This window comes from Hyperolius riggenbachi, chromosome 1 (assembly GCF_040937935.1).
Source record: "Hyperolius riggenbachi isolate aHypRig1 chromosome 1, aHypRig1.pri, whole genome shotgun sequence".
Taxonomy (NCBI): Eukaryota; Metazoa; Chordata; class Amphibia; order Anura; family Hyperoliidae; genus Hyperolius; species Hyperolius riggenbachi.
The window spans coordinates 528,749,865-528,776,800 of NC_090646.1; the positions used below are offsets into that span (position 1 = coordinate 528,749,865).

Sequence of the window (26,936 nt, forward strand, 5' to 3'; positions counted from 1 at the left end):
TCACAGTCACCAGACTTAAACCCGATTGAGAACCTCTGGTGGGACTTAAAGAAAGCAGTTGCAACGCGCAAGCCTAAGAATGTGACTGAACTGGAGGCTTTTGCCCATGAAGAATGGGCTAAGATACCCATAGATCGCTGCAAGACACTTGTGTCAAGCTATGCTTCACGTTTAAAGAGACACTGAAGCGAAAAAAAAATATGATATAATGAATTGGTTGTGTACTATGAATAATTACTAGAAGTCTAGCAGCAAAGAAAATATTCTCATTTTTATTTTCAGGTATATAGTGTTTTTTCTAACATTGCATCATTCTATAATATGTGCAGATTACACAACACTCAGCATTCAAAATGATTCTTTCAGAGCAGTCTGTGAACTAATGACCTCTCCTCTAGCAGAGAAAAAGTAAATAGTTCAATAACACTTGAGATAATAAAAGTCAGATAACCGCCCTCTCCACGACTTTGAAAATCGCAGAGCTTAATTGATTTTTTGCATAGAGATAACAACTGGAGTTTCTTAACTCTTCCTGTACTGGAAACAATTAGACTGATGTATCTGATCTTAATGTTTTATTTCTTAGCTGTACTACACATACAAATCATAATATCATAATTTTTTTTCCGCTTCAGTGTCTCTTTAAAAGCAGTTATAACGGGAAAAGGATGTTGTACTAAGTACTAAGAATGAATGTCACTTGGGGGTTGAATAAAACTGATAATGATGTGAGCACAGAAAAGAAATTTGTGGTTATTTCATTATAAATGTTATGTTATATTTGTCTGACTTACAAGTGCCTCTTTGATTTAATTGTAAACAAGATGACTGACATTGATTTTGATCATTTCAAACTGGCCAAAACACTCAGGGCTCATTTCCACTAGTGCGGCGTGCGTCTCGCAGACGCACGCCGGCACTGAGCGGGATCGCAGGCGAATCCCATGAGCCGTGCCATGCACAGCTATGGGATTCGCAGCCGTCGCGAATTCTGCAGGGGGTTCCGGCCGAATCGCTCCCGCAAGCGATTCCGCCGCGGCGCCGGCATCCCCTATGGCAGAGTTTCCCCGTGCGATTCATGTGCGGGGAAACTCTGCGGAATCACGGCGGAAACCGCGATAGTGGAAACGGGCCCTCAATTTCAGTGGGGGTTGAATAATTTTGAACACAACTGTAATGATTATGCAGCCAATTCATGATACACAGTACAAGTCTATAACATCCATAACCAGAAAACAAACAGTGACAGCGTGTAAAATGCGATTGTGGTAACCACTGCAGCAAATGCAGCACACACCAAAACCATAGAGAAGCAGTTGTGTGGAATATAACCAAGCAGCAAGTCATACAGGGGTCCCATCTGGGGCTATTGAACAGGTAGGTAAAACGCCATCTGCCAGATTGATGTAGACTATACCCAGTAAAGATTTGCTTGCTGCCATCGGTCCTATTGCCTGTTGGATACACACGTAAGCTGACAATACTGCAGAGAGTGTGGTTAAAAATTACAGCAAGCAGTGACTAAATATACTCTGGAAAGGGGAAAAAAAAAAAAAAAACTCAGCCGTGAATCATCTTTCCAGACAAGTTACAGAAGTGACATCAATCTGTAATGCAAAAGAACTAATCTGTATGCCATGGCCTATAATTACTGTACACAACTAAACACAGCCAGGGAGCGCTCATTGTATACCCAGTTACAATGTGCGTTATTCAAGTTTCCCAAAGTGTACAAAAACCCCACTGAAATGTTTGTGCTCCATATGCATTAATTAGTAATAGAGATCAGTCATTCAACTTTGGAAAATTACGAGAGGTGCTGTAGAACCCAGTTTGTGGCACAGTTATTGTTCTTCACGTACTAAGCCCAAGTGACCCATGCAAATTGACAAACGTTTGGGCCGTAGTTATTCAGTTAGCATGCAAGAGAGGTACACACTGGCTTACTACAAATTCTCTTCTACACATACACATATTAGATTCATAGTTTTTTCATAGTCTCCATTTCCTTAACCTGCTGGGCGTTTTAATTATGTTTTTTTTTATACCTACATTTTTTTTTTTAATCATGTAGCTAGCCTAGCGCTAGCTACATGATACCCCCTCTCTGCCGAATCCCTCACACCCCTCTGATCGCCGCCGGCGCCTATGCCCGTCAGGAAATCCCGATCTGAACGGGATTTACTTGAGGGCTTCCTCCCTCGCCATGGCGACGAACGGAATGACGTTGTGACGTCACAGGGACTCTCGATCCACCCCAAAGCGCAGCCTGGCGGCGATTGGCCAGGCTGCGCACGGGGTCTGCGGGGGGGCCCTCTTTCGCATCGGGTAGCGGAAGATCGGCGGCGAGCGGGTAGGACACGCAGCAAGCAAAGTGCTTGCTGCGAGTTTAAAAAAAAAAAAAAAAATTAAAAATCGGACCAGCAGGGCCTGAGCGGTGGCCTCCGGCATCTCTGGACAAGCCTAGCTCGTCCAGAAAGCTAGGGAGGTTAAGTGAGCTGCTTTTATTGAAGCTTGAAAGCCAGCGGCTTATGGAACTGAACTCACTAAACCACTGTCCTCCCCAGGCTCTTTTAGCCGGGTGCTCCACCCGGCTAATTTTGGTGAGCACCCTGCTGTCATCTGCTCGCCTCCTCATCCTCTTCCAATGCTGTAAGCAGAGCTGCAAAAACCTTGCATTCCCATTCCCCCATGGCACCCCACTTGGTAATTTCTGGTGAGAACACTGCTAAACCCCAGTAAACCGCTCTGTAGAAACAGGGGGGGGGGGGCTGTTAAGGGGGTGTGTGGTTTAAGTTAGAATAGGATACATATATCCAGGCACATCACATCTAGTTAGGACATTAAATAAGTTAAGGAAAGGGAGGTGCTGAAGGGGGTGTGGCTAGAAAACAGCAAAAATCTATTAACCCATCGCACTCTCGCATGCAAATGTTCTAACAAATGCATTCACAGATTTACTCATCCAGGCACAACTGTTGTCCCTACAGCTAAGTTAAAAGCCGGGGTCTTAGTTCACAGAAGAGTGCATTCTTATGCTTTGTCACCTATACTGCGCAGAAGTACCCAGGTAAACATAGGTGTCCTAACTCTAGCCCTGTAACATGCATAGTGCAGACATGCAAACAGATTCATTGCATCAAACCTATCAATGGATTAGGAGCACACATCCTGACGTCCTCTCCTGGGACAGATAATGCATCTTATGCTGGTGTGTGCGCATGGCGCACATGGATACATTACGTTAGCTCCCTTGTGCGATTGGTAAGATGCACTATCTGTCCCAGGAGAGGACGTCAGGATGTGTGCTCCTAATCCATTGATAGGTTTGATGCAATGAATCTGTTTGCATGTCTGCACTATGCATGTTACAGGGCTAGAGTTAGGACACCTATGTTTACCTGGGTACTTCTGCGCAGTATAGGTGACCAAGCATAAGAATGCATTCTTCTGTGAACTAAGACCCCGGCTTTTAACTTAGCTGTAGGGATAACAGTTGTGCCTGGATGAGTAAATCTGTGAGTAAGTTAGAATATGGGTGCAGGTTAAGGTTAAGCATCGGTAGGGGGTTCATTGTACTGCCCTCATCCAAATATGCAACCACCTGCTCATGGTAAGAGACAGAGGAGAGTGCTCCATCCTGATACGATTTACAGGTTACCGCTTGGAAAACGAATCCAAAAACCATGGCCTGACATACCACTGCTATGCTGACGACACCCAACTATATCTTTCCTTTAAGCCTGGAGTGACAGACCCAACTCCAAATATAAACGCCTGCTTAGGGGAACTACAGCAATGGATGAGCGACAACTGGCTGAAACTAAATGCAGACAAAATTGAAGTCCTTCTGATCGGAGGTCAGCGCATGACAACAAAACAACTTGCAGTCTTCACCACTGGGAATAGGAGGCACGGATCTACAGAGCACTGGTCATGTGCGTAGCCTGGGAGTTATAATTGATGGCAGGGGTCGAGTCCTGCGTGGACGCGGGTGAACGGCGTCCACCCACTTTTTCTTCAGAGTGAACGCCGTTCACCCTGGCTTGTGTGGAGGGGAGCAGCGCAGAGAAGGCGAGCTATGAGGACAGTGGGGATGGGCGGACATCTCCCCCCCCCATCCCTCACCTTCGTGCTCCCCTTCCTGCCTCTCCCCTCCAGCGTTTTGAATTGTCGGGTCCGGCGGCGAAAGTGGGCAAAGACTTTCCGCCTTCTTCCAGCCGCAAGGGACGCTCCGCTCTGTGTGCGGCTAGAAGACCAGACTAGCCGCACACAGAGCGGAGCGTCCCTTGCGGCTGGAACGAAGTAAGTCTCTGCCCACTTTCGCCACCGTGCCCGACACTTAACAACACTGGAGGGGAGAGGCAGAAAGGGGAGCACGAAGGTGAGAGGGGGGGGGGGGGGGGGGAGATGTCCGCCCATCCCCACTGTCCCCATAGCTCGCCTTCTCTGCTCTGCTCCCTCCGGGTGGGGGCATACCTGGGCACATATACCCCTGCCTACATATACTGGGGACATATACCCCTGGCTACATATACTGGGGACATATACCCCTGGCTACATATACTGGGGACATATACCCCTGGCTACATATACTGGGGACATATACCCCTGCCTACATATACTGGGGACATATACACCTGCCTACATATACTGGGCACATATACTGGGGACATATACCCCTGCCTACATATACTGGGCATATATACCCCTGGCTACATATACTGGGCACATATACCCCTGGCTATATATACTGGGCACATATACCCCTGGCTATATATACTGGGCACATATACCCCTGACTACATATACTGGGCACATATACACCTGCCTACATATACTGGGCACATATACCCCTGGCTACATATACTGGGCAACTATACCTCTGGCTACATATACTGGGGACTACTATACTCATGGCTACTTATACCGGGGACACCTATAGACCTGGCTACCTGGGGGTACCTATTTTGGGGGAACTGCTGTCAGATTATCTGCATTTTTGTGGAACCGCTGTTATGTATTTTGGGGAACAGCTGCCAGATTATGTGTATGTTAGGGGAATAGCTGCTGCCAGATTACGTGTATTTTGGGGAATTGCTGCCAGATTGTGTATGTTTGGGGGACCACTACTGCCAGATTATATGTCCTTTGGGTGTTACGTGTATTTTGGGTGATCCGCTGCCAGGTTTCGCGTATTTTGGGGGAACTGCTTCCAAATTATGTGTATGTTGTGGAACTGCTGCTGCCACATTGTCTATTTTGGGGGAACCCCTTCCATATTATCTGTATTTGAGGAACTTCTACTAGATTTATTTTTTTAAAGATTTTTATGAACTTCTACTAGATTATGTGTCTTTTTGGTGAAATGCTGTCAGATTACATCTATTTTTGGGGGATACACTACGGCAGAGCTCAAACTTCCTCGGCAGACCTTTTACATCACTGCTAAGGTCATGTATATTTGGCCCCACCCATGACCACGCCCACAGTGTGCTTGACCACACCCATTTTTTGGCGCACCACCGAATTCTCCAAGTGAGTCCACTCACTTCTTTTCCCAGGACTAGACCCCTGATTGATGGGGATTTAAACTTCAGAACTCACATCTCTGCTGTGGTGAAATCATCCTATTTTCACCTGAACATCGCAAAAATCAAGCACCTCATCCCCCCAGAAGATCTACCAACCTTAGTTCATGTCTTCATTACATCCCGACTGGACTACTGCAATGCTCTCTACACTGGCCTTCCAAAAAAGGACTTGTACCGCCTAGAGCTGATACAGAATACTGCTGCCAGACTGTTAACCAACCAACCCAGTCACTGCCACATAACGCCAGTCCTGCACTCCCTTCACTGGCTACCTATAAAATGAAGGGTCCTATTCAAGATCGGCCTACTGACATTTAAATCACTAAATAATCTGGGCCCTGAATTAGGTTTGAAAGATAAATTAAATTTAAACCGAAATCGCAATCACCAAGATCACAATTTCGGAATCGTCAAAGTGGCAATTATCGCGATCACATCATTCCCACATGGGGGATGTTTGAAGAAGCAGCTCCAGACCTCCCCAAAGTCCCGGCGCATGCGGCCTGCAGTGTTGGACATACCTTCCACACGAGTCCAACGCTGTCCCGCTATCGCCATCTCCCGGCTCTTGTGCTTGGCAAAAAACTCAGTGTTACATGACATACAGGAAGTATTCCGTGCATTAGAGCCTGCAGGAGGCGAAGTGGATAGACGGGCATCACTGGACTAGTTCTTGAATCGATGTCCAGAATTGATTCAGCTTGGGGGACAGCGGAGGCACAGAGAGACACAAAGCAGGCACAGAGACAGAGCGGGCACAGAGAGAGCACAAAGAGACAGAGGGGACACAGAGAGAGACACAGAGAAACAAAGGGGGTAAGAGAGACCCAGAGGAGGCATAAAGAGGCAAAGGGGGCAAACAAAGACAGAGGAGGAACAAAGCTTGATTTGAAGGAAATCGTGAATCAAATCGCAATTTCAGACAGAAATCGCTAAATTCATTTTTTTTCCTAAAATCGCTTCAGGCCTACCCTGGATACATGAAAGAAATGTTACAGCTGTGTAGCAATCCCTGCAATCTCATATCCACAGGTTCTAATAATTATTCATACCCAGAATGCACTTGGAAACTTTTGGTCCCAGAACCTTCTGTCATGCTGCTCCTACGTTTTGGAACTCCTTACCTCAGCAGATCAGGACAGCTCCATCCCTGGACGTGTTTAAACCCAGACTGAAAACCCACCTGTTAAGTTTGGCATTTGCAGAAATATAACTTTTGTTGTGTGAATACTTCACCCTACTACCAACTACTGAATCTGAGAGAGCCGAAGCGCTTTGAGTCCTACGGGAGAAAAGCGCTATAGAAATGTTATTCTATTGTGAGATTAGGGTAAAGTTTAGCTGTAGTAAAATATTGGTATCTATTACCGATATTTTACCATCAACATTAGCACTACAAGAGTAGAATTTCTGTAAATATACCTACGGTATATTCTATTAATCGGCTATTTCTAAACGCCCAAATTTCCAGGCACCCCATTCTCATGTACACCCAGAAACAGGAAACTTGGGCACCCGCGATTGGCGTACTTTGGACGCTGCCTTAGGTGCCCATTTAAAATACCAGCAATGTGGGGAAATGTGTGTCCACAAAAAGCAAATGCAAAATACGTGGGCCCAAAGTTCCCCACATTGCCGGTATTTACAGTTGTGCTTACAAGTTTACATATCCTGGAAGAACATTCTTAATCATTTTTAAATGAATGTGAATGATAACATGGAAACTTTTCTATAACTCATGGTTAGTGGGTTGGTTGAAGCCATTTATTGCCAAAGAACTGCATTTATGCTTTTGTTTCTTTTTTTATTGACCGCAGTAAAATGTACCAGAGCTGAAAAGTAAAAAGATTTTATACATACCTGGGGCTTACTCCAGCCCCATCCGCCTGGATCGCTCCCACGGGGAAAGTAAGACAGTTAAAGTTAGGTGTGATGTGCGTGTGCGTGTGTGTGTGTGTGTGGGGGGGGGGGGGGTTAAGGTTAGGCATCTACAGGGAGTGGTTAAGGTTAGGTATTAGGTGAGGGAGGTTTTATTCTGACAATAGGGTTAGGTTTAGCAGTAGTAAAATATCGACATCTATCAGGCCTCTTGCACACTACATGCAATTCAGATTTGACGCGATTTCGATTTGCGATTTTTAATCGTTACTGCATGCTGTGTTTTTCTTTTGATAGAATCCAGGGAAAAGTGGAATCGCAAATCGGATTTGCAGTGTGCAGGGGGCCTTACTGGTATTTTACAATCATAATCAGCAGTGCAAGAGCATAATATCGTAAAATTTACAGATTTTCTACTGGATGACTGGATTTCTGGCCACTTTTTTTTTACTGGCAGATTCGATCACCGTGATCAAATCTGCTGGTAGTCTGACACAAGAAGTCACAATAAATCATAATTTTGATGGATTTGTGGAAAGATTGGATGGTAAATTTCTGTCAATAGGGCATGGTGGCAGAGTGACAGTAGATTAATTGTCCATAGCTTTGCACTGTATTGAACAGTGCAATGCTGCAGTTCGATAGATTTTTCGATATATTGCATGGTGAAATCTATTGAAAATCTGCGTGCAGTGTATGGGTGGGGGGGGGGGGGTTGCTTGGGGGGTTCCTACTCAGATCAATTCCTCTCTGATCTGAATCTGATCAGTTTGCCACATTGAGCAAAGACATATGCATGTATGGCCCCCTTAAAAGCAGACCTAAACTCAGAACTTCCTCTCCGCTCTGAAAGATAACAAACAAAATATTAATTTGTTACAGCTGTGTCTACTTCCTGCCTTCATGAAAGAAGACATAGGGTAAACATCCTGTGTTTACAAATTAGCTGCTCTGCCACGGCACAGAGCTGAAATAGCCGAGAGATCAAATTACACTGGTGATTAGTCACAGATGAGGGGGAATTAGACACGCTAAACTCTCTAAATACACACAGGGTTGATTTCTCTTTGTTTTCCATCTGTCCTGTGCAAGAGTTCAAGTCCACTTCAGGGGCTAAATGAGAGAGAGCGAGCGCGAGAGACACGCAGAGTTGCTATAATGTCACACCAGCAGCAATCTGATGTGCCCTACCATAGATCTGCTGCTACAATGCAATTCTATAGGAGCATCCAGCTGCTGTTGATGTGACATTGCATCAACTCCACTAGATAACATTCAGGGCTGGAACCCACAGGAGCGCTTTTGGCAGCGCTGCGATACGCTAGCACCAATGTTAATGGATGGGGCAACTTCCACAGGAGCGTTTGCGTTTCCCAGAAACGTAAACGCAGGACGTGCAGCATTTTGGGAGCGTTAGCGCTTCAATGTAAAGTATTGAAATGCTAGCGGAAACGCTCATCAAAACCTAAACTGAGCGGTTTTGCTAGCGTTTTGCGGTTCAGCACACTAACAAAATGAAAAATAATTCACAGGACCAATCAGGATAAAAACGCAAAACACTACGCAACCGCTGAGCAAAAAAATACGATGTTGCAAAACGCGACCGCAAACGCGCATGAATCCGCTTGCAAACAGCTCAGACAAAACTCTAGCGGTAGCGTTTCGCGTTTGCGGTTTTCAGTGGGTTCCAGGCCTCACAGGGACTATGCAAAAGATTTACAAGACGGATGCTGCTGCTATAAATCTCTGTATGAGCAGCAAGGTACTAGTGTCTTGCAGCCAGAATCCAAGTGAAGATAAGATCTCAGTCTTTCTGCACCACAAAACAGAGAAAATAGGAGCTCTTACTGGAATAGCCATTATCTGCATATCAGAGAGCATTTTGCATCTATATACCTAGAATCTAATACAGTAAAAAGTTAAAAACCAGCATACATATATACAACAAACACATGCATGAAGCATTTCATACAGCTGCTCCACATAAATTCTGAGAAGAGAGAGAAGAGAACAGAGAAGAACCAGCCCTACTGATCTATTTGGCTGCAGTAGTATCTAACTAACACCAGGAACAAGCATGCAGCTAATTTCAGAAACACCTGAGCTGCTGGTGCTTGTTCAGGGTCTATGGCTAAAAGTATTATGCTAGGAACACACAATGCAATTTTCTAACAGATTTACTGTCAGATCGACTATTTCCAGCATGTCCGATCTGATTTCCAATCAATTTTTTCATAGATTTTTGTTCACTTCTATGAAAAATTGATCAAAAATCAGATCGGCATGTTGGAAATAATCGATCTGACAGTAAATCTGTCAGAAAATTGCATCGTGTATACCTAGCATAAGAGGCAGAGGATCGGCAGGACAGCTAGGCAACTGCTATTGCTTAAAATGAAACAAATATGGCAGCCTTCATATCCCTCTCGCTTCAGTTGTCCTTTATAACAGTCATCCACAAGACTCAGATCTGCTTACAAAGTACTCAACTGCCAGCTGTGTGGGAGTTACTCAAGCTGGCCCATCCCCAATAGACCTAGATTCTTCAGCCTGTATGATCAACACTGTAAACTGATTTCTGGTCAAAATTGAATGAAATTGAATTAGAAATTTTAAAGAAAAAAAAAAAAACCTCCCCTAGGTGGTACTCACCGTGGGTTGGGGGGGGAAGCCTCCAGATCCTATTGAGGCTTCCCCCGTCCTCCTCGGTCCCACGGTGGCGGCGCAGAAAATCCTCCCGGAGCGGCAGCGATGTAAATAATTTACCTTTTGGCTCCAGCGCATGCGCAAGTCTCCTGAGCAATAGAGCGGACCCGACGGAGATTGGCTATTTTCCCCTATCTACGTCAGAAGAGCCGCAACAGCGCCCCTGCTGGAGCCCGAAAAGGAAAATCTTGCACAGACTGTCGGATTTTTCGCCTGTGCGTTCCGGGGGCTGCAGCGAGACCGCCGTGGGACACAGGAGGACGGAGGAAGCCTCAATAGTGTCCAGAGGCTTCCCCCTACTGAGGTGAGTACCCCCCAGGAGAACTTTTTTTCAGTACAGGTTTTCTTTAAGGGTATCAAATCCCATCCAATTTACTCAGAGTGATCAAATCTGCCTTGAATCGAATGGGAAAACTGGTGTGTATATGGGCACGTTTACATTGCACAAAGCCAGTATCTGACTCCTGTTTACCTCCCTACTGTAGGCGTGGACCACTCTGCTCACTGGAAAAGATTGGCTCGTGCCTCCTCCCAGCTCCTCCTTGTGAGTGATGATAGGCCAGGGGGCGGAATCTGAACAGTTCAGACTGCTATATTAAAAAAAAAAAATATTATATATATATATATATATATATATATATATATATATATATATATATATATATATATATATATATATATATATATATATATATATATATATATATATATATATATATATATATATATATATATATATATATATATAAAAATTTCTTTCACACATGAAGAGTCAGCATTGAAAACTCAACCAGATAGTTTCCAGGAAAGGAAAAAAATAAATAAATAGTTTACTTGCAACACACAAAACATGCAAATTATGATATATTCCAAAAACTATTAATTACTAAACTAAAGTCTAAACTAGGGTTTTAAAATTAGACACAAACCTTTCAGAGTTACCAATAGGGTGTACCTGTGGCGACATGTGACATCATGATAAGATAAACATGCTAACATTCAAATCCCTACACAACCTAGACCCATGATACCTGAAGGATTTGTTGCAACTGCACCACACCACCCACAACCTCAGATCAAAAGGATCCAATAACTTCACCACCCCTGGGTTCAACTACAAACCTTTGGAGCCACAGCTTTCTGTCATGCTGCCCCTACCCTGTGGAATGCCTTGCCAAACGTAATCAAGACAGCTCCAACACTGGACACGTTTAACCACTTGAGGACCGTGGGCTTTACCCCCCTTAATGCTGGGAATACACGGTTCGTTTTTGCCTTCGTTTAAACCTTCGATTCGTTCGGTAAACGAATCGAGTGTTGAAAACGTATGTGAAAATAGTCATAATCTCATTATAGTTTCGATTAATAGACCCCAAAAACGAACGACTAGTGATCGAACATGTTTGATATTATCTCTCTTTATCCATCTAATCGAGCCATTGGTAGGCTTGATGGCTGTTCAGATCGATTATATATTCGTTTATGCTAGTCCGTCCCTGTAAAAAGGGATTTTCCTTTCGTTTCTTTGCAGCCTTCGATCATTGGAAAAACGAAACCATCAGAATCGGAAAAAAAACCAATACCGTGGGTGGTGATATTAACCGTATGACTGATTATTTCGGGATCGAAAAGGACAAAAGGCACAATCGAAACGAAGGTTTAAACGAAGGCAAAAACGAACCGTGTATTCCCAGCATTAGGACCAGGCACTTTTTCTCCATTCAGACCACTGCAGCTTTCACGGTTTATTGCTCGCTCATACAACCTACCACCTAAATGAATTTTGGCTCCTTTTGTTACTAATAAAGCTTTCTTTTGGTGCTATTTGATTGCTGCTGCGATTTTTAGTTTTTATTATATTCATAAAAAAAGACATGAATTTTGTCAAAAAAATGATTTTTTTAACTTTCTGTGCTGACATTTTTCAAATAAAGTAAAATTTCTGTATACATGCAGCGCGAAAAATGTGGACAAACATGTTTTTGATTAAAAAAATCCATTCAGTGTATATTTATTAGTTTGGGTAAAAGTTATAGCGTTTACAAACTATGGTGCAAAAAGTGAATTTTCCCATTTTCAAGAATCTATGACTTTTCTGACCCCCTGTCATGTTTCATGAGGGGCTAGAATTCCAGGATAGTATAAATATCCCCCAAATGACCCCATTTTGGAAAGAAGACATCTCAAAGTATTCACTGAGAGGCATAGTGAGTTCATAGAAGATATTTTTTGTCACAAGTAAGCGGAAAATGACACTTTGTGACAAAAAAAAAAAAAAAAAAGAAATCAGCCACGGACTCACCATGCCCCTCTCTGAATACCTTGAAGTGTCTACTTTCCAAAATGGGGTCATTTGTGGGGTGTGTTTACTGTCCTCGCATTTTGGGGGGTGCTAATCTGTAAGCACCCCTGTAAAGCCTAAAGGTGCTCATTGGACTTTTGGCCCCTTAGCGCAGTTAGGCTGCAAAAAAGTGCCACACATGTGGTATTGCCGTACTCAGTAGAAGTAGCATAATGTGTTTTGGGGTGTATTTTTACACATACCGATGCTGGGTGGGAGAAATATCTCTGTAAATGACAATTTTTTTTTTATTTTTTTTTTATTTATTTTTTTTACACACACACACACACACAATTGTCCATTTACAGAGATCTTTCTCCCACTCAGCATGGGTATGTGTAAAAATACACCCCAAAACACATTATACTAATTCTCCCGTGTACGGCGATACCACATGTGTGGCACTTTTTTGCACCCTAACTGCGCTAAGGGGCCTAAAGTCCAATGAGTACCTTTAGGATTTCACAGGTCATTTTGAGAAATTTTGTTTCAAGACTACTCCTCGCGGTTTAGGGCCCCTAAAATGCCAGGACAGTATAGGAACCCCACAAATGACCCCATTTTAGAAAGAAGACACCCCAAGGTATTCCGTTAGTAGTACGGTGAGTTCATAGAAGATTTTATTTTTTGTCACAATTTAGCGGAAAATGACACTTAGCGGAAATTGATTTTTATTGTTTTTTTTCACAAACTTGTGACAAAAAATAAAATCTATGAACTCACCATACTCCTAACTGAATACCTTTGGGTGTCTTCTTTCTAGAATGGGGTAATTAGCGGGGTTCCTATACTGCCCTGGCATTTTAGGGGCCCTAAACCGTGAGGAGTAGTCTTGAAACCAAATGTCGCAAAATGACCTGTGAAATCCAAAAGGTACTCATTGGACTTTGGGCCCCTTAGCGTACTTAGGGTGTAAAAAAGTGCCACACATGTGGTACCGCCGTACTCAGGAGAAGCAGTATAATGTGTTTTGGGGTGTATTTTTACACATACCCATGCTGGGTGGGAGAAATATCTCTGTAAATGACAAGATTTTTTTATTTTTATTTATTTATTTATTTATTTATTTATTTTACACACACACACACACACACACACACACACACACACACACACACACACTTATCCATTTACAGAGAGATTTCTCCCACCCAGCATGGGTATGTGTAAAAATACACCCCAAAACACATTATACTACTTCTCCTGAGTACGGCGGTACTACATGTGTGACACTTTTTTGCAGCCTAGGTGCGCTAAGGGGCCCAACGTCCTATTCACAGGTCATTTTGAGGCATTTGTTTTCTAGACTACTCCTCACGGTTTAGGGCCCCTAAAATGCCAGGGCAGTATAGGAACCCTACAAGTGATCCCATTTTAGAAAGAAGACACCCCAAGGTATTCCGTTAGGTGTATGGCGAGTTCATAGAAGATTTTATTTTTTGTCACAAGTTAGTGAAAAATGACACTTTGTGAAAAAAAAAAAAAAAAAAAAAAAAAAAATCAATTTCCGCTAACTTTTGACAAATAATAAAATCTTCTATGAACTCGTCATACACGTAACAGAATACATTGGGGTGTCTTTTCTAAAATGGGGTCACTTGTGGGGTTCCTATACCGCCCTGGCATTTTACAGGCCCAAAACCGTGAGTAGTCTGGAAACCAAATGTCTCAAAATGACTGTTCAGGGGTATAAGCATCTGAAAATTTTGATGACAGGTGGTGTATGAGGGGGCGAATTTTGTGGAACCGGTCATAAGCAGGGTGGCCTTTTAGATGACAGGTTGTATTGGGCCTGACCTGATGGATAGGAGTGCTAGGGGGGTGACAGGAGGTGATTGATGGGTGTCTCAAGGTGTGATTAGAGGGGGGAATAGATGCAAGCAATGCACTGGCGAGGTGTTCAGGGTTGGGTTCTGAGGGTGTGGGCGGGTGATTGAGTGCCCTAGGGGCAGATAGGGGTCTAATCTGATGGATAGCAGTGACAGGGGGTGATTGATGGGTAATTAGTGGGTGTTTGGAGGAGAGAACAGATGTAAACAATGCACTTGGGAGGTGATCGGGCGTCGGATCTGCGGGCGATCTATTGGTGTGGGTGGGTGATCAGATTGCCCGCAAGGGGCAGGTTAGGGGATGATTGATGGGTGGCAGTGACAGGGGGTGATTGATGGGTGATTGACAGGTGATCAGGAGGATAGAGGTATACAGTACACAAGGGGGGGGAGGGGGGGTCTGGGGAGAATCTGAGGGTGGGGGGGTGATCAGGAGTCCCCAGGGGGCAGTTTAGGGTTAAAAATAAATAAATAGCGATGACAGATAGTGACAGGGAGTGATTGATGGGTGATTAGGGGGGTGATTGGGTGTAAACAGGGGACTGGGGGTGCTGTGGGCGATCAGGGGGCAGGGGGGGGGGGGAGATCAGTGTGCTTGGGTGCAGACTAGGGTGGCTGCAGCCTGCCCTGGTGGTCCCTCGGACACTGGGACCACCAGGGCAGGAGGCAGCCTGTATAATACACTTTGTAAACATTACAAAGTGTATTATACACTTTTCGTGCGGCGATCGTGGGGTTAACATCCCACCGGCGCCTCCATATGGTCGGCGGGATGTTGCGGCGGGTGAGCAGAGTCAGGCGCCGGCGGAGGATCTCGTCACGGATGACGCGATCGCTCCGCCCATGCCCCTAAAATGACCGCCACCTCTGTGGGTGAGCTGGTCCTTGCGGGCTCCACTTCCCGGCCGCCCCTGTGCATTATGCGGTCGGGAAGTGGTTAAATCAAAACTGAAAAGTCACCTGTTTAGTTTGACACTTTTTTCCCCTGTACACATCACTATGTACGGATCTCAGACAAGCTTATGCGCTTTGGGTCCTATGGGAGAAAAGCACTTCACAAATGCTTTTTTGTTATGTACAGTACAAAACATTAATAACCAGGCTGTTTTACTTGTTTTATTTTGCTGCCTGAAAGAGTTAATTTTTAGGCATGGAAGTGACAGCTTCTGTCTTGTCTGTACCTTGCCGGAACTATAGTAAACGTCACTGATAAGCAAATTACAGCCATAAAAGTTTTCCTGGCAGAATACAACTTCTGAGGGCATGGAAGATAGAAAATGTTTGATAGTTCATGTATTTGAACTCTGGGACATTCTAAGAGAACCCGAGGTGGGGACAAATAAACAAAACGTTGCTACCTGATCCGGGGGGCTAGGTGGATCAGGTAGCCGCCATCCCCCCTGCATTCCCTCACTTTCGGTTTCGCGACCCCTGGCGTCACGCCACTGGAAGAAGCTGCTCTCCCACAGCAGCGTGCAGGGAGGCAGGGGAGTGGTTGGGGGCATGGCCAGGGAGAGACAGAGCTGCTCAATGGCAGCTGGGGAAAGCCTGCAGAAACGCTCTAGTGGTTGTTTAAGCAGGGAATAATTCTTTCCTCCCTTACCCTACAGAATATTGACAATCATTGCCAATTTCGGGGGTGGGGCGGAGGGGGGAATATAGCTTAGAGGTGGGGCAGAGCAGCGTGGGGGGGGGGGGGGGGGGCACAGAGTCATGTCCTCCAGCAGTACCATGCCTCTGTGTCCCATATGCCCCCCGCCGCACCGCCATGGGTGCTCATTAACCAATTCCGGACCAGCGCAGTTGAAATCTACGTCCTGCTTGTGGCTGCATAGGGCGTAGATTTCAACAATCGTCGCTGCATGGTCCTGCCGCTCTGGCCCCGCTGCAACCCACTTGTCCTGTCAGGAGCCAATGAAAGCATCTCCTGACCGGTGCTCAGAGCTCTGCCGTGATAGAGATGGCAGAGAGGGATCTGCGGCGATGGAAGAATGGTGTGAACGGCAGGTATCTGCAGCAATGTTTCGTGAGGAGTCCTTAAAGCGGAATATAACCCTGCATTTCAACTTTGCATTATTTACAGAATATTATATGCAACCAGCATTTTTTTTTACTAGACCAGCATTGGAAGGGTTAAACACAGAGGTTTAAAGTTCCATGGAGAGATATGCAGAAGTTCAGATAGATGCATTTAACCTCCTTGCCGGTCTAAAAAATCCAGCAAGGAGGCAGCGCCGCACTTTATTTTTTTTATTTTTTTAAATCATGTAGCGAGCCCAGGGCTCGCTACATGATAGCCGCTGAGCGGCGGCATCCCCCCCACCCACTCCGATCGCCTTCGGCGATCAGGGTATGCAGGAAATCCCGTTGAGAACGGGATTTCCTGCAGGGCTTCCCCGGTCGCCATGGTGACGGGGCGGGATGACGTCACCGATGTCATGGACGTTGGGACGTCACAGGGAATCCCGAACCGTCCCTCAGCGCTGCCTGGCACTGATTGGCCAGGCTGCGCAGGGGTCTAGGGGGGGGGGGGGCGGCTCGGCGCGGCGGGTAGCAGAGGCGATCGCGTACTACACACAGCTTAGAAAAAAACAAGTAGACAAAGAGACCGAGAGCCCAATATGGTGTAGTAAGTCGATTAACACATGGAGATGAATTGAAAGTAAGTGGTAAATATACTCACAAGTCTGGGTTACCACAAAGGCAACCACTGTAACTGCAGGTGGGGACGATTAGAACCTGACCCCACTCAGGTATTAAAAAGTCGCTCTCTGTAGAAAAATGGGGAAAAACACCCCTCCACCCAGGGTGGACTGTATAGTGATAACCGCTTAAAAAGGAGGGGTGTAGGTGGACACACCTCTCAGGTATAAAATAGACCAGCCAGTGCGCTGTTATTTAATAGAGGCGCTTGATCCAGATTTGGACCTATTACTGTGTTTCTCCTATTTGATTGCCTGATGAAGCGGGAGCTTTGCCCATGGAACGCGTTGCATGCTTGGAGAATCCCCAATAAATATTACTGTTATTAAATAACAGCGCACTGGCTGGTCTATTTTATACCTGAGAGGTGTGTCCACCTACACCCCTCCTTTTAAGCGATTTTTAACTATTTTATACTTGTTGGCGCCTCTGTTATTCTTGCTTTATCAGCGTACTACACGCAGCTAGCAAAGTGCTAGCTGCGTGTAGGAAAAAAAAAAATTATGCATATCGGCCCAGCGGGGCCTGAGAAATCCTCCTGCGCAGGTTACCCCGAGCTGAGCTCGGGATAACCGGCAAGGAGGTTAACTAAATAGAATGTAACAAGTGATAAATGTTACACACTCTTTGGCTGTCCTCCAGCTCCTTCTCAGTCAGAGAGAGTGAGTCACATTCCACACTTAGATATATTTATGTAAACAAAATGTATCTATGTCAGCTTCGGATGCGTCTGCAGTTCTGTCCAGGAACTTTAAAGCTCTGTGTAACCCTTCCAATGCTGGTCTAGTAAAAAAAAAAAAAAAAATTATGCTGGTTGCATAGAATATACTGTAAATGATGTTTTAGAGCAAAGTTAAAAAGCAGGGTTATATTCCGCTTTAAAGGACAGCTGAGGTGAAAATAAACCGATGAGAAAAACAATTGTATCTATTCTCATACTAAAATGACTTTAGATATCCCAGTTTTATTTTACGTTTACATTTAGTTTTTATTGTTTCTGCTCAATGACATCTTCATTGAAGTATGCCAGAGCTCAGATCTATGAATTATTGACCCTTTTCTCTTTCCTGCTCTAGGAAGCCATTTACTGACAGAAAAATATTTTATGGCTGTAATTACTTATCAGTGATGGTTATGCTATAGTCTGGCCTAGTCCGACCCGGATACAAACTGTCACTATCATACCTGATGTTTAACTCTTTCGGGCAGAGAAAGAAAAAAAAAAAAAAAAGGAACACAGCCTAGTTATTTTTGTGTGCTAGCACTGTACATACACATGTCTATCTCATCATGTCACCTTGGTTGTCCTTTAAGGAGCCAGAGATTGCCGAAACTGAAGTAGTTAATAGGCTGCCATTGAGCAGAGACAACAAAACATTCAATATACTTTGTAAACGTTCAAATATAAAATAAAACTATGGGATATCTAAAAAAATAAAATAAATAAAATCATTTTAGGCACATAGGAGGATCAATACAGTTTATTTCATCAATTTATTTTTGCTGTGGGTTCACTTTAAGGACCTTAAGAGCCATTCCCAATAGTTTCTAAGGAATAGTTTATTGGAACAATAAACTCTACAGCCTATGTAATGCTTTTACAATATAATCCAAACATGAATAAAAATAATCCACACTTCAGACCCATGAACCATTTTGAAGGAAACCCCTAAAAAAAAAAAAAAAAAAAAAAAAAAAAATGTAATGGTGCCAAATTTACTCACCACATAAAAAAAAAAAAATAATAAATAAAAAAAGCCAGGTTCTTGTTTTGTTGTTGGTTTCATAAGTAGCATATTGCCATACCTGGAGAAAGTATGCAGTAAGGATGGGTTTACACTCACTTGCAGACAGCTTTAGACTGTACCTGGGCTTACTAAAAGATTTGATACTTACCCGGGGCTACCTCCAGCCCCATAAGAACGGATGCATCCCTTGCCGTCCTCCCAAGTGCCTCCATTCAGCCACAAACAGCCCCAATAAATGGATCAGCTGCACCAGTTGGGCTCTTCTGCTCATGAGCCGACTGGCACGACCGAGCCAAATTACCGGGATTTATTGCAGCCGAATGGAGGCACTCAGGAGGACGGCGAAGGGCGCATCAGTGGTCATGGGGCTGGAGAAAGCCCCAGGTAAGTATCAAATCTTTAGTAAGCCCATCACAGGTACACTTTAAAAGGGACACCTGAAGTTAGTGGAATATGGTGGAGGCTGCCACATCTATTTGCTTTTAAACATACCAGTTGCCTGGCAGCACTGCTGATCTTTCTTGCATAAGTCATGTCTAGATCACACACCTGAAACAAGCATCCAGTCAAGCAAGTCAAACGTCAGTCAGAAACATCTGATCTGCATGATCAGTCAGTCAGGGTCTATGGCTAAGGTCTGGCTCACAGTGCATGGATGGAAAACTGATCCTTGGAAAAACCTGATGTCTTTGCCTAGTCTAAATAAGAAGGAAAAATAAATAAATAAATAAATCAGGAAGTCCTGAGCGGCCGCACCCAAGTCCATATAGATTCTGAGCAACGGCAGCCTGAGGTCAGCCAGCCTACACACTTACTACACATCTATGCTAATATGCTTGAATAACAGTGTTCCGTTTCCCCCTCTTCAGTCAATTTCCTGCCTGCAACTTTCTTTTCCTTTTATGTTCGAAAGATACTTGGAAGAAACTCAGAAAGAGAAGTAGCGAGTGCACCATGACAGCTGCATAAAGATTAACAATGTACAAGAAAAATGCTGAATGCAACTGAAAATTAAGACATAACGGAAACAGAGTTTCCATTAAGGCCCCGTTCACACTTGCGGCTTAGTAAAAACCGCACCGGATGTCCGGACCGCACCGTATCCGGACCGGACCTGATCCGTACGGTTCCTATCCGGATCCGGTCCGGATCCGGTCCGGATCCGGTCCGTTTGCATCCGGTTTCCGTGCGGTGTGAACACGGTTGCGGTCCGGATCCGGTTTCTTAAGGAGATAACATCCTGTAAATACCTGGGGTCTGGGAGGTCAGCAGAAGGGTCTGGGGTCATTGTTGGAGACAGGTGGACGTGTGGAGACCATCCGTGGATACAGAGACTGCAGTTGGGACCATGGATCCAGGCATTTTTTACTCGTAAACCTGGGAATTCTCTCCTTCCTGTTGTTCGCCTCCTTGTCAGACATATCAGACATGTTGCTGCCAAAAAGAGCTCCAGCATGAAATCGCTGCTGCCCCACTCTTTTAACGCTGGGCCCATGTGGTCCCTATCCAAAATGCATAGGAAGTGGGGTAGAACGTCCGGTTTTTGTAGCCAGTGTGTTGTGCGCTCTCCGGCTCTCATTGCTTTGTATTGGCCGGATGGTGCAGTCCGGCTCCGCTCCGGATACGGCTGCCGGAGGAGCCGGACCAAAAAATAGCGCATGTTGGAACGGACGCCGGAGTCCGGATCCGGTCCGGCTCCGGTCCGGCTCCGGTCCGGCAGAACGGACGCATGTGAACGGACGCATAGGCTTTCATTGCTATGCCGTGCGTCCGTTCTGCAAGCGGTCCGGCTCCGGCACGGCGATTCCGGACGGCCACCGCTAATGTGAACCGGGTCTAATAGCTGCAGGAGATCTGGGTTCTGAGTTCACGCCTTTAAGATAGCAACTTTGTTAAGCATTAAATACAATATCCAAAAGTTACTAAATGTATTGCAACCCATTCTGAACATCCTGCCACTTGTAGTCTGCATTGACACAATGCTATTAATAGCCTGTTCAGTCCCAATGTAGCTCTGAATTGTAGCTATAGTTTAAAAAGTAAGCAGAATGTAGGAATCGGTGAGCTATCTCTGCTATTTCCTTTTTAAAAAGCGCCCAGCTAGAAAGGCTGGCTTCACACTGTAAGTTAGCAGTAGCAGTGCGGCCCGCGCTTCCCGTTTTGGGAAACAGGTCACATCCTGTTTCAGGAATACAGAAGTGTATTTTTTTTTTTTTTTTTTTTTTAAATACGCTCCCGCGCCGCCAACTTTTTTAAAACACTGCATCGCCATAGACTTTTGGTCTGCTGCTGGAGCCACATGGTAATGTAGGTATGCACTCACGTTAGATCGCACTTCAGGCGCAGCGTACCGCAACATGGGAAGTGTTAACTCCCCCATAGACTTTCATTGCCCAGTGGCGTAGCGCGGTCAATTTACCGCACCACCCCAGTGTGAAACAGCCCTCATACTCATGCTAGACAGATCTCATCCTGAATGTATGGCCTCAATTCACTAAGGGCTATTTTGGTAAAATAAATTTAGGTTGGTAAAACATACACTCTTATTCCAAATTCACAAAGACTTCCTCGAATGTGGTAGAAGTTTGGTAATTTACAGAAAAACAAACAAAAAAAAAAACACATGCTTTTCTCCTGCTCTGCCATTCTGAAGTCCCACCCTCCAGAGTATCGGACCAAATGGGGTGAGAAGCAGGACTGTGTGGCTCTCCTTATTGGCTGTCTGCAATATCTGTCAATGTCACCGCATGGAGTGTGTAAGTTACCAGCTGGTTAGAGCTGGAGGCAAATAAGATACACTTTTGCTTGATTTACTGTATGCTTTAATATCTTTGTGAATTGCAGTTTGTTGACATTTATTGAGGCATTTACACAACAAGTGAGTAATTTAACTTACTAGTCTGCGATTTTACTTTTCAGTGTGGTAGTAGGTTTGGTGAATTGGCCTATGTGTCCCCCAAAGTCTGTCACACCTGCGCAGTAGAGAGGCCCCAATCGGGCTCAGCTATTTACACTGAAGCCCAAGCGGAAAGCCACTAGTGCGCCAGCGCTGACAAACAGACTATTATATTACCTGTTGAGACAGAACACAAGGGAAGCAGAGTGAAAAGAGCATGAAAGAAAACCTGAAGTGATAACACAAGATAAATCTGTTATGTGTAAAAAAAATGCCACTTGCCTAAGAGCTCCTTATTAATCAGCAGAGCTACAGATGGGGAAAGGATACACGTGATGCCACTATTAAACAGAGGATATTCTAAGCGGCATAATGTCAAAGCTTTAAGCCAAGCACACACATATCTGATGTACAGTGGCTTGCAAAAGTATTCGGCCCCCTTGAAGTTTTCCACATTTTGTCATATTACTGCCACAAACCTGAATCAATTTTATTGGAATTCCACATGAAAGACCAACACAAAGTGGTGTACACGTGAGAAGTGGAACGAAAATCATACAGGATTCCAAACATTTTTTACAAAGAAATAACTGCGAAGTGGTGTGTGCATAATTATTCGGCCCCCTTTGATATGAGTGCAGTCAGTTGCCTATAGACATTGCCTGATGAGTGCTAATTACTAAATAGAGTGCACCTGTGTGTAATCTAATGTCAGTACAAATACAGCTGCTCTGTGAGGGCCTCAGAGGTTGTCTAAGAGAATATTGGGAGCAACAACAACACCGTGAAGTCCAAAGAACACACCAGACAGGTCAGGGATCAAGTTATTGAGAAATTTAAAGCAGGCTTAGGCTACAAAAAGATTTCCAAAGCCTTGAACATCCCACGGAGCACTGTTCAAGTGATCATTCAGAAATTGAAGGAGTATGGCCCAACTGTAAACCTACCAAGACAAGGCCGTCCACCTAAACTCACAGGCCAAACAAGGAGAGCGCTGATCAGAAATGCAGTCAAGAGGCCCATGGTGACTCTGGACGAGCTGCAGAGATCTACAGCTCAGGTGGGAGACTCTGTCCATAGGACAACTATTAGTCATGCACTGTACAAAGTTGGCCTTTATGGAAGAGTGGCAAGAAGAAAGCCATTGTTAACAGAAAGCATAAGAAGTCCCGTTTGCAGTTTGCCACAAGCCATGTGGGGGACACAGCAACCATGTTGAAGAAGGTGCTCTGGTCAGATGAGACCAAAATGGAACTTTTTGGCCAAAATGCAAAATGTTATGTGTGGCGGAAAACTAACACTGCACATCACTCTGAACACACCATCCCCACTGTCAAATATGGTGGTGGCAGCATCATGCTCGGGGGGTGCATCTCTTCAGCAGGGACAGGGAAGCTGGTCAGAGTTGATGGGAAGATGGATGGAGCCAAATACAGGACAAACTTGGAAGAAAACCTCTTGGAGACTGCAAAAGACTTGAGACTGGGGCGGAGGTTCACCTTCCAGCAGGACAATGACCCTAAACATAAAGCCAGGGCAACAATGGAATGGTTTAAAACAAGACATATCTATGTGTTAGAATGGCCCAGTCAAAGTCCAGATCTAAATCCAAATCGAGAATCTGTGGCAAGATCTGAAAACTGCTGTTCACAAACGCTGTCAATCTAATCTGACTGATCTGGAGCGGTTTTGCAAAGAAGAATGGGCAAGGATTTCAGTGTATTGTATTGTATATAGTCTCAAATGTGCAAAGCTGGTAGAGACATACCCTAAAAGACTGGCAGCTGTAATTGCAGCAAAAACGTGGTTCTACAAAGTATTGACTCAGGGGGTTGAATAATTACGCACACCCCACTTTGCAGTTATTTATTTGTAAAAAATGGTTGGAATGATGTATGATTTTCGATCCACTTCTCCCGTGTACACCACTTTGTATTGGTCTTTTACGTGGAATTCCAATAAAATTAATGCATGTTTGTGGCAGTAATGTGACAAAATGTGGAAAACTTCAAGGGGGCTGAATACTTTTGCAATCCACTGTATACTCTGCTTAACAGAATGGAGTTTATATGTATGCTCTCATGCTACATGGAAGGTGGTAAAATTGGTCTGTGATATTTCATTTAGCAAAGACTTTTATCTCAGGTGAGTACTTAGCTTTTAGTTATTGTGGTAATTTACCGGTATACCTATAATCGAATGTCATAAACACTAACCTGTAAGAGCCAGAGTTCCACTATTTCATTCTACAGAATGAATTGCAATACCGGCTATAGTTTGCATGCATGTTAAATTAATGGTTCATGGAATCGTTTATTGCCTGAGGAGGAGAACTGCTTCAACTTGTATACTTGCTTTCATTGCCAAGATGTATGCAGTATGTGTGCTGAAAAGACGATATCAGTGCAACACCTTCTTGCTTGCTTTTGGAGTACTCAAAGCACACCTGTCCCAATGCAAAGCTACCTAAAAAGGTAGGCATAGAGGTATGTTCATGCTAGATCCACATTCTTCCGAAATATTAATGAGCAAGGTGGCAGGTAGCTCCCGGCATGCAGTGCTTTACTGTGCTGGGACCCGCCGCACTACAACACACCGCATTTGGGGCTTGATTCACTAAACCGTGATAACTCAAATATCACACCTCATCAGAGTAGTATAGCGAGTGCTACGAAGCCGCAGGGGCTCAGGGTAGGACGAGTGCCATTGCCAATTAGCAGGCATAAGTTTGTAGCACTCGCTATGCTACACCGATAATATGTGTTAACTTTGAAAAGGTGTGATATTTAAGTTATTACGGTTTAGTGAATCAAGCCCTTAGTGCGAGTCCCATAAGGCCATCACTGCTCCTGTGACAGGAATTGGATGCAGTAAGGGTTGGTTCACAAGAACGTCCGCGTCACAGCTGTGTCATGTTCGGGCTTTCAGTGGTTTCCCCAGTCGCAAGCGTCATTTTTCGTCCCAACAGGCGGTAAACGCCAAATGACGGACGAGTCCAAACGCTAAGCATCTATGTGAACAAGCCCTAAATGTACAATGGGCTGAAAAATTTCCATAAGCTTTTTACTGGTGTTCTCTCTTTAAAACACACACACACACACACACACACACACACACACACACACACACACACACACACACACACACACACACACACACACACACACACACACACACACACACACACACACACACACACACACACACACACACACACACACACACACACACACACACACACACACACACACACACACACACACACGTTCCAATGTTCAAAGTTTAATGTTCTACTTTAAATTGTATACACATACCAGTTTAAAATGACTTCTACCATTTGTAATGAAGTAAGACCAGCAGGATTCAGTCACTTTACTTGCCATATTCAGTCACTGCAACCATTTCAGTCAGGAATTTAAATTAACACATCTACAACTGGTGTGATTTTTTTTTTCCACATGCAAAACAATTCAGCTTCACACGTTGATAGGTTACATTTTCACAAATATTTCCAAAGGCTCTCTACAATGTTGCCTGCCTACAAGACCAAATGCAGCCTTCTAATATTAAACCCTAATCTTAAATAAATATTCAACAGCCATAACAATTGTAGGAGTGACTAAACTAACCTTGCTCTTTCCATGAAAGATTACGCAACTAAGTCAAGGCCAATGCCATAAGACGACATTGGTGTCTTATCTACCAGTGGAATGACAACCAGCTAATTAAAGTACACAGTGGGTACACGTACATATTTGAGAATCACTGTGGCCAATTATAGACGCGATTCTGTTCACCAGCCCTGTTTGAGGGTAGGGACACAGGCAGAAACACTAGCGTTGCGGAAAATGCAATGGGCTGTATGGAAAAACGCATGTTTGCGTTCTGCAATGTGCACTTTTTTAAAACGCATAACTTTCTGCATATTTTCCAAAACGCACATAATGAATGTCAATGGTGATGCAGAGGTATTACGTTTTAGTGAAGTTTTTAAGCTTTTTTTTTTTTTTTTTTTAATAAACCAAGTTGGATGATGCATTTTCACTTTGTTGACTCACTAGTTATTAGCAAAAAAAACATATATCAAAAGCACATACAAAGCGCATATGCGGTTTACAGGTATATATGTGAACCGCAAGCACATTAAAACTCATGCAATATGCAAGAAAAACAAGTCCGGAACAAAAAATGTGAATGCACTGAAAACGCACAAGTGCATATGCAGCAAAATGCTAACTTTCACGCACTGCCTAGTGTGTTCCCACCCTGAGGCTGGTTTCACAGTGGGACGTTACAGGCGCACGTTAGAGCAGCCTGTAACGCACCCCACCGCACAGCAATGAAAAATCAATGGGCTGTTCACAGTGCCCACGTTGCGTTACATTGTAACGCTGCGCCATAATATAACGTACTGCATGCAGTACTTTGTAAGCGGTAGAGCCGCGTTAGACTGTTTGCACATGCTCAGTAACGTTGGGGAGGAGCGGAGAGCGGCCAGGCACATGGCTAATTAACATTCACTGCACTCAGTGACATGCAGTGTTTACTTCCTGGAGCGGCCGCTCTGTGCGGCGATTGGCCTGCGGGACCACGTGATGCCGCATCTGTCCAAGAGTGCGCATCACGGACGCCAGAGTGAGCTGCACAACGCGGCTCACTCTGACGTCCAAAGCAGAGAGCACCAGGCGTTGCGTTAGGGGCACGTTGTGCGACCATAACGTCCCCTAAAACGCAACGTCCTGGTGTGAAACCAGCCTAAGGGTATAATCAGCTTTAGTATGCCATTCTTCTCCAACAGATAGATATTAAAAATAAAAACAAGAAAATGCAGTTTCACTTAAGAAGTTTTAGAATCTTTCAGGCTAAGTTCACAGTGGGACGTTAAAGTCGCACGTTAAAACATTTAATGCAGAATAACTTACTGCAATGAAAAATCAATGCCCCGTTCACAGTGCAGACGTTGTGTTGATGTCTTACGCTGCACGTTAAGTGAAAGTACTGCATGCTGTGTGTTATAGACGTTGTTAGCAGCGTTAGACTGTTTGCACATGCTCAGTAATGACTTGGAAGCATACTTTTTATTGCCTGTATTTTCTACCGTCTCTGCTGTATGCGATGGTAATGCTGCGTTGCAACTTTTTTGGCGCATTGCAAGTTTGCGTTGCGACTTTAACGTTGTATCAAAAAGCAACGCCCCACTCTGAATCCAGCCTCAATTGTTTTTACGGCTGTGTGGGTTAA

At 44.4% G+C, this 26,936-nt stretch overlaps 1 protein-coding gene across 4 annotated transcripts in view; it reads right to left on the bottom strand.

The window, feature by feature from the left end:
* LOC137525225 (serine/threonine-protein kinase TAO3) overlaps positions 1-26,936 on the bottom strand; it is a 278,858-nt gene that overhangs the window by 225,426 nt on the left and 26,496 nt on the right. The window contains exon 3 of one of the 4 annotated variants that reach the window (XM_068246227.1): positions 10,651-10,768. The exons of the other annotated variants lie outside the window; for them this stretch is intronic. The gene's annotated coding sequence lies outside the window, so the exon portion shown is untranslated. The remainder of the gene's footprint in view (positions 1-10,650; positions 10,769-26,936) is intronic. 4 annotated transcript variants of the gene reach the window in all.